Below are 13,075 nucleotides of genomic sequence, written 5' to 3'. Positions count from 1 at the left end.
GCGTGATTGACAGCGCATCTTTTTTAAGAGGCATATAAATTTGGCTGTCGTCAGCGTAAAAATGGAAAGAGATCCCATGCTTCCTAAGTATTGAACCCAGGGGCAGTAAATAAAGAGAAAAAAGAAGAGGACCAAGAATTGATCCCTGCGGGACCCCATAAGATACAGGAGCAGATGTGGATTCATACTCAGCTATATTTACAGCCATAGTCATGTCTGTTAGATATGATGTAAACCATTTTAACACAGAACCACGAAAGCCAATCTGGGTCTGTAAGCGGGATAATAAAATATTATGATCCACCGTATTGAAGGCAGCAGTTAAGTCCAAGTCCAACAAATTCCCCCATATCATTTGCCCTAAAAACATAATTAAAAACTCTCACCAGAGCAGTTTCTGTACTGTAGCTCAGTAGGTAGAGCAGGTCACCTATTGATCGGAAGGTCAGCGGTTCGATTCCTGGCTACTCCAGGTTACATGCCAATGTATCCTTGGGCAAGATACTTAACCCCAAGTTGCTCTCCGACCGTCCTGTCGGAGTATGAATGTGTGTGAATGTTAGCTAATTAAAAAGCACTTAGCTTAGTAAACATGGAAGTGCTTGTATGAATGGGAGTGCATGGGTGAATGTAAACATGTTGTGTAAGCGCTTTGAGTGCTCTGACTGAGTAGAAAAGCGCTATATAAGAGCTAGTCCATTTACTATGATGAGTTTTAAAACCAGACTGAAAAATCTCCATAAAACCATTGTCCTCTAAAAAAGGTTTAACCTGAGAAAGAACAACTTTTTTTTTTTTTTTTTTTTTTTTAAGGCCTGTCATGTCTGGCCCTGTTTGCAAGCAGAATTGTGATCTGAATGCATTGTTGTGCCAAACATATTTATTCTTCCAAGATAAGCTCTATAGAGTCTCTATAAGCTTTTCTTGTTAATGTTTTGTGTTTTTGTTGTTTGTTTGTTTGTTTTATTTTATTTATTTATTTATTTGTGTACATATACATTTAATTCCAGTTGACAGGCTGGGGAAAAAAAAAAAGAGAGAGAGAGAGAAAGGGGAGAAAACAGAAAAAGAGGACAGAGCACCACTACACTAACTAAAATAATTCAAATGCTGCAACTGCAAAAAAAACAGAAAAAAGACAACATACCAAAACAGAACAAGCAATACCTGGAAAAATAACTATGTGGAAAAGGCACAACAAAATGAAGCATAATTGTATAAGAACGACAATTTTGTTATGCTGTGATTGCGTTAGTGTCTGTGTCATGGAATGCACTTACCAACGAGGGCAGAAAGCCGCCGCTCCGCCCACAAGGAGCCAGAGGCAGGCAGAGAAGGACCCAGGAAATCCAAGCCATCCGCAGCCCATCAAGAGCCACGAAATCCGCGGCCGCACATTCTAGCGACAACCGCATACCCACCCCAGCAGAGGGGAGAGGGAGGTCCCAGATGGAGCCCCCCCAGTCGAGGGGCAAGGGCCCCAGGGAATTCGAGGCATCAGGAAACCCCCCCAGAGGCCAGCCCCCTGTGCAGGCCGGCGGCAGGGCCCAGGTGCCCAAGAACCCCCCAACATACCGCAGAGCCCCCCCCCCCCCCCCCCCCCCCCCACGCCGGAGAAGCCCAAGCCGCCCCGGCCCACAGCCCCCAGGAGAGCAGGTCGACACCCACGCCAGAACATCCAGCCCGGCCCAGGAACCCCAAGGCACTCACACCCCGGGGAAGCGGGGAACGCAGGAGCGACCACCGAGAAGCAGCCGGGAGGCAAGGCACAAGAAGGCCCAGATTCAGGTCCAGCCATGCACACACATATGCACACACACTCACCCACATATGCTCATGCGCACACACACTCACCCACATATGCTCATGCTCACACACACCCACCCACATATGCTCATGCGCACACATACACACACACACACACACACACGAAACCCTACCCACACGCATTCACCCACCCAAATACACCCACGAGGACTGTGACAAATGCACAAAGATACACATTCATCCACATCTATCCACCCTCTGAGGCCAGGGCAAGTAGACACCCCACCCGGGCCAACAGTGACCCCACGATGCTGCCAGCCCGGCACCCGAAGCACCACCCGACTCCCACCCCGGGCAAGGTGCAGGAAATCCGGGTGTGGGATGGCCCACCCCACCCCCAACCCAAATTATAAATGTTGAAGTGTATGGCTTCATGTTTGTGAATGCATGAAGTGTCTAAGATGCAGTTAAAATTGAGGGGACAGCTGTGCCTCAAGCATCCATCAGTGCTCGACCACACCACCCCCTCAAAGCCCTTAATGTGTAAAGTGCCATTAAAATTGGAGGGCTGACGGTAGACTGGACCAGAGTGGGGCCATCACAGTGGCCCCTCTCATCATCCCCATGCCTGCTCCCCAAGGTCCTATGTGTATCAGAGTGTATTGTCACTTGTAATGTCTGTAATGCAATTAAAATGGAGAGGCAAGTGTGGCTCTGCACGTGGCCTCTCCACACGACGATGAAGTTTGTATATGTGTGTATATGTACGGGCGGGTGTGTGTGTGTGTGTGTGTGTGGGTGTGTGTGTGTGTGTGTGTGTGTGTGTGTGTGTGGGGCGGGGGGGCTTATGACCAGGAAACCTGGAGTAAGAGAGCCAGCTGTCCGCTGGCTCAGTAGGCGCCCCGATTCCCCACACCCCAGCACAGGGCAGGTGCAGGTGGACCTGGGGCCCCGGTGACAGCACCATGGAGCACCGCAGCGCCCGAGATCGGCACCACAGCCCCTGCCACAGAGGGCAGCATGCTCCACTCCAGATACTCATTCACTCAATGAGGGACACAAACAAGAGACAAGACAAACTGGCCTGAATTGGGAAAACGGTGCCCCGTACACCCCAGCCACTCCACGATGGCCACCCCCACCACCCCACGATGCAGGCACCCCTGAGCCCCAGAAGCGCGGACCAAACATCCCAATGCAGGCCGGGCCAACCCACCCCACCCGGTGGCGCGCCGGGACAGCAGAGACCCCCCCTGCGCCAGGGGGGACCCACCAGCAGCCGGCGCGATCCCAGAGCCCCAGGCCCCAGACCCCACGCCCCAAGCCCCACAGAGAAGACCGGCCAATCCGGCCAAGGCCAGCAGCCATCACCCCAAGCACCCCGGCCACACCCCAAGACCGTAAGGCAGCACCCACCCAAGCCCCCCACCACCATCAACCAGGACAAGCACACGGACGCCACAAGAAGGCAGCCGCAGGATTCCAGTCCCAGGGGCTATCGGACACACACGGGCCCCGGGAGTCCGCCCCAGACCACCCACAAAGCACACCAGGAGCAGAGCCCTCAGCCAACCACCCCCGCTAAGTAATGGAGCTGATCAGTGGGAACCAGAGAGAGTCAAATTCATCTAATTGGTTTATAGCAGAAGCAGACATTCTCTCTAAGCTAACATGATCTAATAGTAGATTTCTGTATTGCGTAATACACAGTTTATTTTTTGATTTCCAATTCATGAGGATAGTTTTCTTAGCGATGCACAAGGCGGTAAGAACTATGTGTGATATATATGACTCCATCCCTAATTCACTAACGTCACCTAAAATACACAGTCTGGGGGAAGTTGGAACACGACAGCTAAACCATGTAGATAGATCTTCGCATATCCTCTGCCAGAACTTCTGAACAGGAATACAAGACCACAGAGCATGCATATAGTTCTCCTCTGAATTGCTTGTGCAGTGGGTGCATATGTTTGAGTGTTTAAGGCCCATTTGGAACATCCTTTGTCCAGTATAGTGCATTCTATGGAGAATTTTATATTGTATAAGTTGTAATTAGGGATTTTTAGTCATTTTGAAGATATTTAAGCATATTTCTGTCCAGAAGTTTTGGTCCGGGCTGATAGAAAGATCACATTCCCGTTTTGTAATCGGGAGGGAGACTGAGTTTTTAATAATAATTTATATAATTTTGATAACAATTTGGGGGTACAGAGGTTTAGAAGTTCAGATACCCATGTAGGTATTTCTAAATTCAGTTGATTGAGATTAAATCTTCCCTGCAGGATAGATTTCAGTTGTTGATATTCGAGAAATCTACTGTTGCCAATTCCATATTTTAATATAAGTTCGTGGAATGTCATAAGGTTTCCATCTTGGATAATATGTTCTAACTTATTTATCCCCTTATCACGCCATAATGGAAAATTCAGCATTTTCTTTTTCTGACAAATATCTGGGTTGTTCCAAATGGGCATTAATTTACAGGGGATAAGTGAAGACTTAGTTATTTTTAAAAATTCCCACCAGGCTGACAGAGAGGTGTTAATACTTAGACTTTTAAAGCAGTTATGATGCTTAATACTGGCGCTAATGAAAGGTAGATCTGAGATTTTTACTTTTCCGCAGAGTGCCTGCTCTAAATCCAACCATGGTTTGTCTAATGAATTCGATTTGATCCACTTTGAAATGTACTGCAATCTACTGCCTAAGAAATAGAAATAAAACTTTGGTAGTTCTAGACCGCCATAGTGTTTTGGCTTTTGTAAAGTTTTCAAACTAATTCGCGATGGTTTGTTTTTCCATAGGAATTTTGAGATGTTTGAGTTTAGTGACTTAAACCAAGCAGCAGAAGGTTTATTAGGGATCAGTGAGAATAGATAATTAATTTTTGGTAAAACCATCATTTTAATGGCGGCAACTCTCCCCATGAGTGATTTAGGTAAACTATTCCAACGTCATAAGTCATCCTCTATTGTTTTTAACAGGGGGATATGATTTAATCGTACCAAGTCTGACAGCCTGGCGGAAAAAATGATGCCTAAATATCTAATATTACCTGATTTTAGTGGAGTCCTGGAGTTATTCTGAAAGTTACAATTCAAAGGCAAAACTGTTGATTTAGCCCAATTGATAGAGTAATCTGATATAGATGAAAACTTATCTATTAGTGAGACTGTCATCAGAAGAGAGGATTGTGAACTCCCAAGGAAAAGTAATACATCATCAGCATAAAGGCTTATTTTATGATCTGTATTTTCAGTTTGAATCCCTTTAATATTTGCATGTTGATGGATTGCTGCTGCTAGTGGCTCAATGAAAATGATAAAAAGTGAGGGAGTGGGCAGCCCTGCCTGGTACTCCTCTGCAGATTAAAGCTTTGGGAAATAATATCATTTGTCCTAACACATGCATTTGGAGAGCTGTATAGTGTTCTGATCCAGTTTATAAAGGATGAACCAAATCCAAATTTGTGTAGGACCTCTAATAAAAATTTCCAGTTTACCCTGTCAAATGCTTTCTCTGCATCTAAAGATATAATTGTGGTTTCTAATTTGTTAATAGAACAATAGTCTATTACGTTTATTAGTCTGCGTGTATTATTGGCTGAATGTCGACCCTTGATAAAGCCTGTTTGGTCTGGATGTATAAGTGGAGTAATATTTTCTAATCTTCTGGCCAGGACCTTGCAAATTAATTTAAGATCTACATTAATAAGAGAGATTGGGCGGTAGCTAGATGGGAGTGTGGGGTCTTTGCCTGGTTTAAGAAGCAGGCTAATGTTAGCAGAGTTTATATTTGGAGATAGTGTTTGATCATTCTGAATCTGAGTCACCATTATGAAAAAAATGGGTGCTAGCTCACCCTTTGTTTGGAATTGTAGCAGGCTGAGTACACATGAGGGAATTGTGGAGAGGAGAGAGTGTGTGCAGACGTTTTGGACACGTGTCTCCTGTAGAAACACAACATCTGCTTTTAAGTCTTTAAACTGATTACAAATTTTTAGTCTCTTTTCCCTCGAACCAGCGCCGTGTACATTCCATGAGACAAAGCTCAGTGTGCTCATGTTTAAACTAACTGATGGACTGTTGTGCGTTTACTAAAGATGGGTATGTGTGTGTATGCACATTGTATATCGGTGTGTGTGTGTGTGTGTGTGTATATACGCTGTATGTTGGTATCTGTGTGTGTATATGCTGTATGTTGGTATCTGTGTGTGTATACGCTGTATGTTGGGGTATGTGTGTATATGCGCTGTATGTTGGTGTGCATGTGTGTATACACTGTATGTTGATGTGAAAACTGCAGCATTGACAGTGAAGTAAGCATATTGTTGAGTGCAGAAAGACGTGAAAAAAGAAAAAGGCTAAAAAAAAAAGTGATCTAAGTGAAACAGAACTTAGTAAACACCAAAATACCATTTTTAAAACTACAAAAGGGGAAAGAAAAACTACAACAGCAACAAAAGATCACGGCACTATGCTGATTAATCCGGCGTTAATGATGCTATTTTGACAAATGAGTATACATTTCGAATACTAGTAGAGAAGAGACTGGAAAAAACAAAAACCTCAGAGAAAGGTGTGGACACCGATCACCTGTTTGATCAGTAGAGCCATGGCATTGTACTCTGGTCTCGGTAAAGCTGACCGTTAACATAAAGTTTATCCACCGCGATCACAGCCTGGGAGCCTCCTTGCATGAACTTCTTTCGGATCGGGAACAGGACCTTGCCTTGCTCCAGGATCTCTTTTGGAAACTGATCGTTGACGCTGAAGTCGGTTCCTCTCAGCTCCCGGCCGCAGCTCTTCACCAGCTCTTTTTGTTTGTAATGCTCAAATTTGGACACGATCGGTCTGGGTCTGCATCCGTCGGGTCGCTTTCCTCCCAGGCGGTGGACTCTGTGGAAGGCGATGGTCTTCGTGGTGTCCTCGGGGAGCTTCAGGTGGGTCTGAATGAAGGATTTCACCGTTACTTCTGGGTCTTCTTCAGCCTTTTCTGGGATGCCTGAGAAGACAAGGTTGTCTCTCATGCTGCGGGCCTGGAGCTCAATAACGGTTTCCTTTATTTTTTTATTTTCTTCCGAGAGCTGGGTCATTCCCTCGGTGAGGGATTTCACCGACTCCCTGAGTGCGGCGTTTTCAGCAGCGAGTGTTTCCACCTGCTGCTGACTGAACTCTACGGACTCCCGCAAGGCCTGAAACTCCTTGTGGAGGATTTCAACCAGGGCCAGGTTGTAACCAGGGCTCAATTACACTGTAACTGGCTGGTCCAAATAAACCTCTTCGACTCTGCGTTGTGTAGTAATAATAGACAAAGGCTGCTTATCTTTAAGATGTGATCCGTTTTATTGTCTGGGTAAGAACAGAACATATACTGGTCAGGCAGGTTGGCTCAGTACGGGGCAGCTCAAGCACAGCGCTCTACGAAAGGACAGTACATTGTAAAAGCACAGAAGTTCGCTAGCTAGCTTAGCCGGTGCATCATGTCATTATATGATTGTTATAGCACTCCACGACTGCAATAGTCCACTTAAGGTATTCCGTTAGCAGTTACATCATTTATAGTAGTCATACACTTCATATAATGGCTAGACAGATGTTGATACTTAATAATCATGTGCGCTACAACCCTCAGGCTCGTCTCTCATGATCTGGCCACATTACAACATTGCCAGAGGCATTTATCCATTGCCTTTTCAGAGAGGGCGCCACTGAGCCAGTAAACCTCCACATTACAAACTGTGGTTATTATGGCAAGTGGAATCACACACAACATAAATACTGTTACACAGGCGGGCGTCAAAGCTGGACAGTTTGTTATTTATGGACTCCAGAATGTCCACCACGTTGTTGGTTTGTGGAGAAGCTGCCTCTGGGGAGTCTTCAGGGCGACTTCTTTTGGTGGATGGAGCTCCTTTGCTGCTGGAGGGAGTCGGCGTCCTTTCCGGTTTGCCCATGACGATCCGCTCGAAACACTCGTCAATGTACACCTGCAAGCTGTCCAGATCCTCTTTGTCATGCTCCAGAGTGCTAAAGTCGGAGAAAGAGTGATTAGAATTTTTAATTGCCTATGACACTGTCTAACAAGACCAATCAATAGAGGTGTAGCAGTCAGTGACGGGCCGCCATGTTGGATACTGCCGAGATCTCGCGGGTTCTCACATTACAGCATAGGCCCTAGAACAACTTTTTCTAAGATAGAGCAACTTTTTCTAAGATTCGGCCAATCATATTAAGAAATGGGTTTTCCAGAGCCAATAATAACCACGTAGCGTTTCGGTTGATTTTGGTGCAGCCAATTACATGATTGGCCGAATTTTATGTGGCTGTCCTCGATCTCTGAGGGGAGAGAAGCTAGAGATTTGAGGCGCCAGCATAGCATGAACAGTTCAGAAACAATTTGAAATGGGAAAAAAAAGCAATTTATTAACTGATTATGTCGTATTTTAGACTGCTTATTGCTAGCGGATTTATTCTGACCGGCGCAGAATCTTTTAGTGGTACGCAGTACCGGACCGTACCAGCTTACTTTCACCCCTGTGTATATATATATATATATATATATATATATATATATATATATATATATATATATATATATATATATGTGGATCTGACCTCAGATGGGAGATGTATGAAAGGCATTCTGCAGATTTTGCAAGTGTGAAATACGTGCTCATCATGCTGATTTAATACAACATGCTAATACTGAGAAGCACAAAAAAACAAACAAAAAACTGTGCACCCTTCTCTTCTATGGATTTCACTGCCCCAAAACACAATGAGACAAAAAGAAATGAGTTAAAGTAGCCACCTACATAGCCTGTCACACATCTGTCACACTTTGACTGTGAATGAGATCAAAATACACCAAACAAAATGCACTGCATTAATAAATTGTGCATATTCAAAGACCTTATGAGTGATATTGGAAATGCTCAGTATTCTCTTGTAATTGATGAAAGCACAGATATGACATCTGTCAAGCAGCTGTGTCTGGTGATCCCTATTTCAGAGTTAAACTAAATAAGATTGTTGACCTTTTTGGGACTGGTTACCTGTTTACTGTGAGTTTGCTGTTACATATGAAAAATACACTTTTCTTTTGATCTGAGCTTAAAAGTATGTAAGATTTTAATTTATTCAAAGAATGTAAGTAGTGTTTCACATAATTTTGCTGTTGTTTATGCATAATGCCATTATAAATGTTTACATTTATGCTGTTGCCAGTTGGGCTTTTTGGGGGCTTGTTTTCATAGAGCTAGTTGCTTGTTTCTATTGTGAGATCTGGCAACACTGTTCACAGATCAGCTGTGTCACTGCCAGCCTAAGAAGATTCAAGAAGAGATTCAAGAAGACTTTGTTGTCATTATATGTAAACATATAACGAAATTTGCGTTCCAGAACACCCATCCAAGAGAAATACAAACAACAGAAACAAACAGGGGGGACAGGTGTCTGAGGTCGTGCAGCCGTTTTGCCGGCGCTACCTTTAGCAGGAAAACAGAAAGAGATACACTGGGATAGGTAGATTCATCTCATACTGTGTTCATTAAGAACACTTTACGAGGTTCCAAAAAAACACCTCAGCAAAGCAGCAGCACATTTAATGCCTGGAGAGCACTAGGGTGGGTAGGGGAGGGGTTGCCAGCGGAGACGAGCAGGATACTGTGATGGCCACACAGCTTCCAGACCAGCAGTTCATGATAATGTTTATGATAAGATGGTACAGTCAGCCTTGGTTGCCAGGATACCAGTTCATACAGGTCACAACACGGGGCGGGGGTGAAGAGCATCTGTTTACAAACATCTCCAAGAAGCGATTTAGACAGACAGACAGCCATCCAAGGCCGTCTGGGAGCCAAATTCCAAATACTGCAATTGTTTAGGTTCAGGCCATCATAACTATTTGCTGACAGACCTTACAGTTTTCTGGTTACCTCTCAGAAGTCCAATAATCCGAATTTGGTTCTACTCCGTCACGCAGAACAGACACTCCAACACTCCTCCAGATGTAATCCATTTTGATTCAGCTCTACTGAGTCTGATTGAGTTCGTACTGTTTCGGCATCCCTCATAGGCAGCCTTACAAGGGCCCGAACAGCTGCCCAGAAACCAGGTATGCCCAGGTCCAATTCGGGAAAAATCCTGGTATCAATATATATGCCACGTCCACACAGTGCAGCCAGGAACGTTATCTTCCATCGCCACGGGAATCCATAACATAGCCAGCCGGGTGTGTAGTCGGAGCAAAGGAAAGAGGGTTCCCCTTCTCCCAGTCTCCTCGTGATGAGAATTTGGCCATCAATAGTGTTGAGAGACCAGCCGACCAGATCCATAATTTAATTTCCAGTTCGGGGATGTGTGAAGAGATGCTCTAAGCAGCGAAGCAGCAAAAAGCAGGGGTAGATAGGGAAGGCTGGGGAGAAGAGAAAAATGCGTCCATCTCCACCGAGAGCAGGAAGAAAAAAAAAAATGAAGTGTTTATATGTGTTTACCTCTATTCATGAGGCACAGGAGCATACTCCCTCCTGAGAGTCAATGAGCTATTCACTTGTAAAACATGTATGTTTTCAAATTTATTACAAATTATTATTATTATTGAATTACTACAGTTCTGAGTGTCAGACTTTAAAAGTCTGGACTGAGATATTATTGGTGGAACACAACTGAGCAAACCATGTTGTAAAACAAGAACAAAATAATGTTGGCACTGGGTTCATGTTCCTAATAATGTTAATATGCCCTTGCTTGTAACTGATGATTTGAACAAAATTTTAAGACTTTTCCACCATTAGTATTTAAGCATGCTTACAGATTTATTACACATATGTATATCTGATTAATGGAAGAAACTAAATGGATGGCATATCTGATTACTAACACAGATTGAAATACACGTGGATTCAGATTCAATTCAATTCATTCATTTATATAGTGCCAAATCACAACAAACAGTCGCTTCAAGGAGACAGTTTTACCACATGAATAGACTAGTTCTTATATAGTGCTTTTCTACTCTGTCCAAACACTCAAAGTGCTTATACAACATTAATAGCTCCATAGATACACACACACACACACACAAACACAGACACAAAGCAGACTTCGTTTTGTGACCCAATAGTAAATAATGAAAAAAAAACTTGTGTAGCTACCCAACCTTTTGACAGATACTGTTTGTTGTGCTGGAAAACTACAGTTGTCTTATCCAAACTCGTTTATGTTGTTAGGAAGCTGGTTCAATACCAAGGAATTAAACTTTATATTGTTTAAAAACACAAAGAAAAAAAGTAGCAGCTGTGCACAGGCTCAGGTCCACACATTCAGAATTTTGTTTATTAATTGTCCTGAATATAATTCTATACATGAGTATGAGGACTTTCTGTGGTGTGTAATGTGTAGCTACTTGAACACTGCCATGGTACACACATACTCTATCTCAACAACGGAGTATTCATCATTCTTGGAGGAAGGACCCCTGACCTTTTGTATCACCATTGAAAAGTCACATGGGACCTAAATTCCCAGAGTGATACAACTGCATTTATGGTAAGGCTTAAGAAATAGTGATACTGGTGCCAGGGTGGCTCAGTGGATAAGCAGACAACCATGTATGTCACAGGCATGTGGTGTGGGTGGCCTAGGTTCGTGTCTGACATGTGGCCCTTTCCTGCATGTCTTCCTGACATCTCTCTCCCCACTTTCATGTTTCTCTTCATTGTGCGCCTCAAAAAGAAATGCTGGTTCTGTCTGTTTTTATTTTTCAGACTAGTCAGATGTTATGCAAGCAAGAAGCAATGTATGCACATACATAAGATATTACATCATCAGTCTTTAACACAGATTCCAGTTAAAAAAAAATTGTACTGTACAAAACTGGCCTTGTTAAGGGTCATGCCAAAGCATCTCAATCAGATTTAAGTCCAAACTTTGACTAGGCCACTCCAGAACCTTTTTTCTTCTTTGGAGCCTGGTGTGTTTCAGATCATTGTCTTGCTGCATAACCGAAGTGCGCTTGAGCTTCAAGGTACAAATCGATGATTGGGCATTCTCCTTCAGGATTTCCTGGTAGAGAGCAGAATTCATGGTTCCATCAAGTATCAAAAGACATCCAGGTCCTGAAGCAGCAAAGTGACCCCACACTATCACACTACCACCACGTTTGCCTGATGAGTCAAACCAGGGAAACCTGCAGTCCTTTAGATGTTGTTCTGGGGTTTTTGTGACCTCTTTGATGAGTTGCTGACAGATTAACTGGAGTTGGAGTAATTTTAGTAGACAGGCTACTCTTCGGAAGGTTCACCACGGTTCTGCGTTTTCTCTATTTGTGGATAATGGCTCTCACCGTGGTTCACTGGAGCCCCAAAGCCTCTGAAATGGTTTTGTAGCTTCCCAGACTGAGATCTCAGTGCCTTTGTTACTCATGTGTTCTTGAGTTTCTTTAGATCATGGCATGATGTGTTGCTTCTTGAGATCTTTAGCCTTCCTCACTTTGTCAGACATGTTCTATTTAAATGATTTCTTGATTCTGCAGGTCTGGCAACAATGAGGACTGAGTGTAGTTAATGAAATTGAACTCAGCTGTAACAATGTGGTGGTGCAATTAAAATTTGATGATCTGGAACAGCTAAGTGTGACAAATATGACAAAAAAATAGGAAATCAGAAAGGGGCAAATATTTTAATTCAATTCAATTCAACAGTCACACTGAACACTGAACAGTCGCCTTGAGGCGCTTTGTATTGTGGGTAAAGACCCTACAACAGGCCTGTTGTAGGCCTGTTGTAGGGTCCAATGATTAAGTGGCTCCAATGATTAAATGATTAAATGATTAAATGCAGGCCTGCATTTTGCAAAATTGTAGGCCTGTTGTAGGGTCCAATGATTAAGTGGCTCCAATGATTAAATGAATAAATGATTAAATGCAGAGTGGAGTATAAACAAAGTAAATAAGGTGAATGAAAAGAAACAGTGCATTACGGGAACCCCCAGCAGCCTAGGCCTATAGCAGCATAACTAAGGGATGGTTCTGGGTCACCTGATCCAGCCCTAACTATGGGCTTGATCAAAAAGGAAAGTTTTAAGCCTAATCTTAAAAATAGAGAGGGTGTCTGTCTCCCGACTCCAAGCTGGAAGCTGTTCCACAGAAGAGGGGCCTGAAAGCTGAAGGCTCTGCCTCCCATTCTAAGTACAAGTATCCTAGGAACCACAAGTAAGCCAGAACTCTGAGAGCGAAGTGCTCTGTTGGGGTGATATGGGACTATAAGGTCTTTGAGATAAGATGGGGCCTGATTATTTAAGAC

Source organism: Archocentrus centrarchus, unplaced genomic scaffold, assembly GCF_007364275.1.
Source record: "Archocentrus centrarchus isolate MPI-CPG fArcCen1 unplaced genomic scaffold, fArcCen1 scaffold_37_ctg1, whole genome shotgun sequence".
Taxonomy (NCBI): Eukaryota; Metazoa; Chordata; class Actinopteri; order Cichliformes; family Cichlidae; genus Archocentrus; species Archocentrus centrarchus.
Note: the sequence above shows the minus strand (reverse complement) of the source record.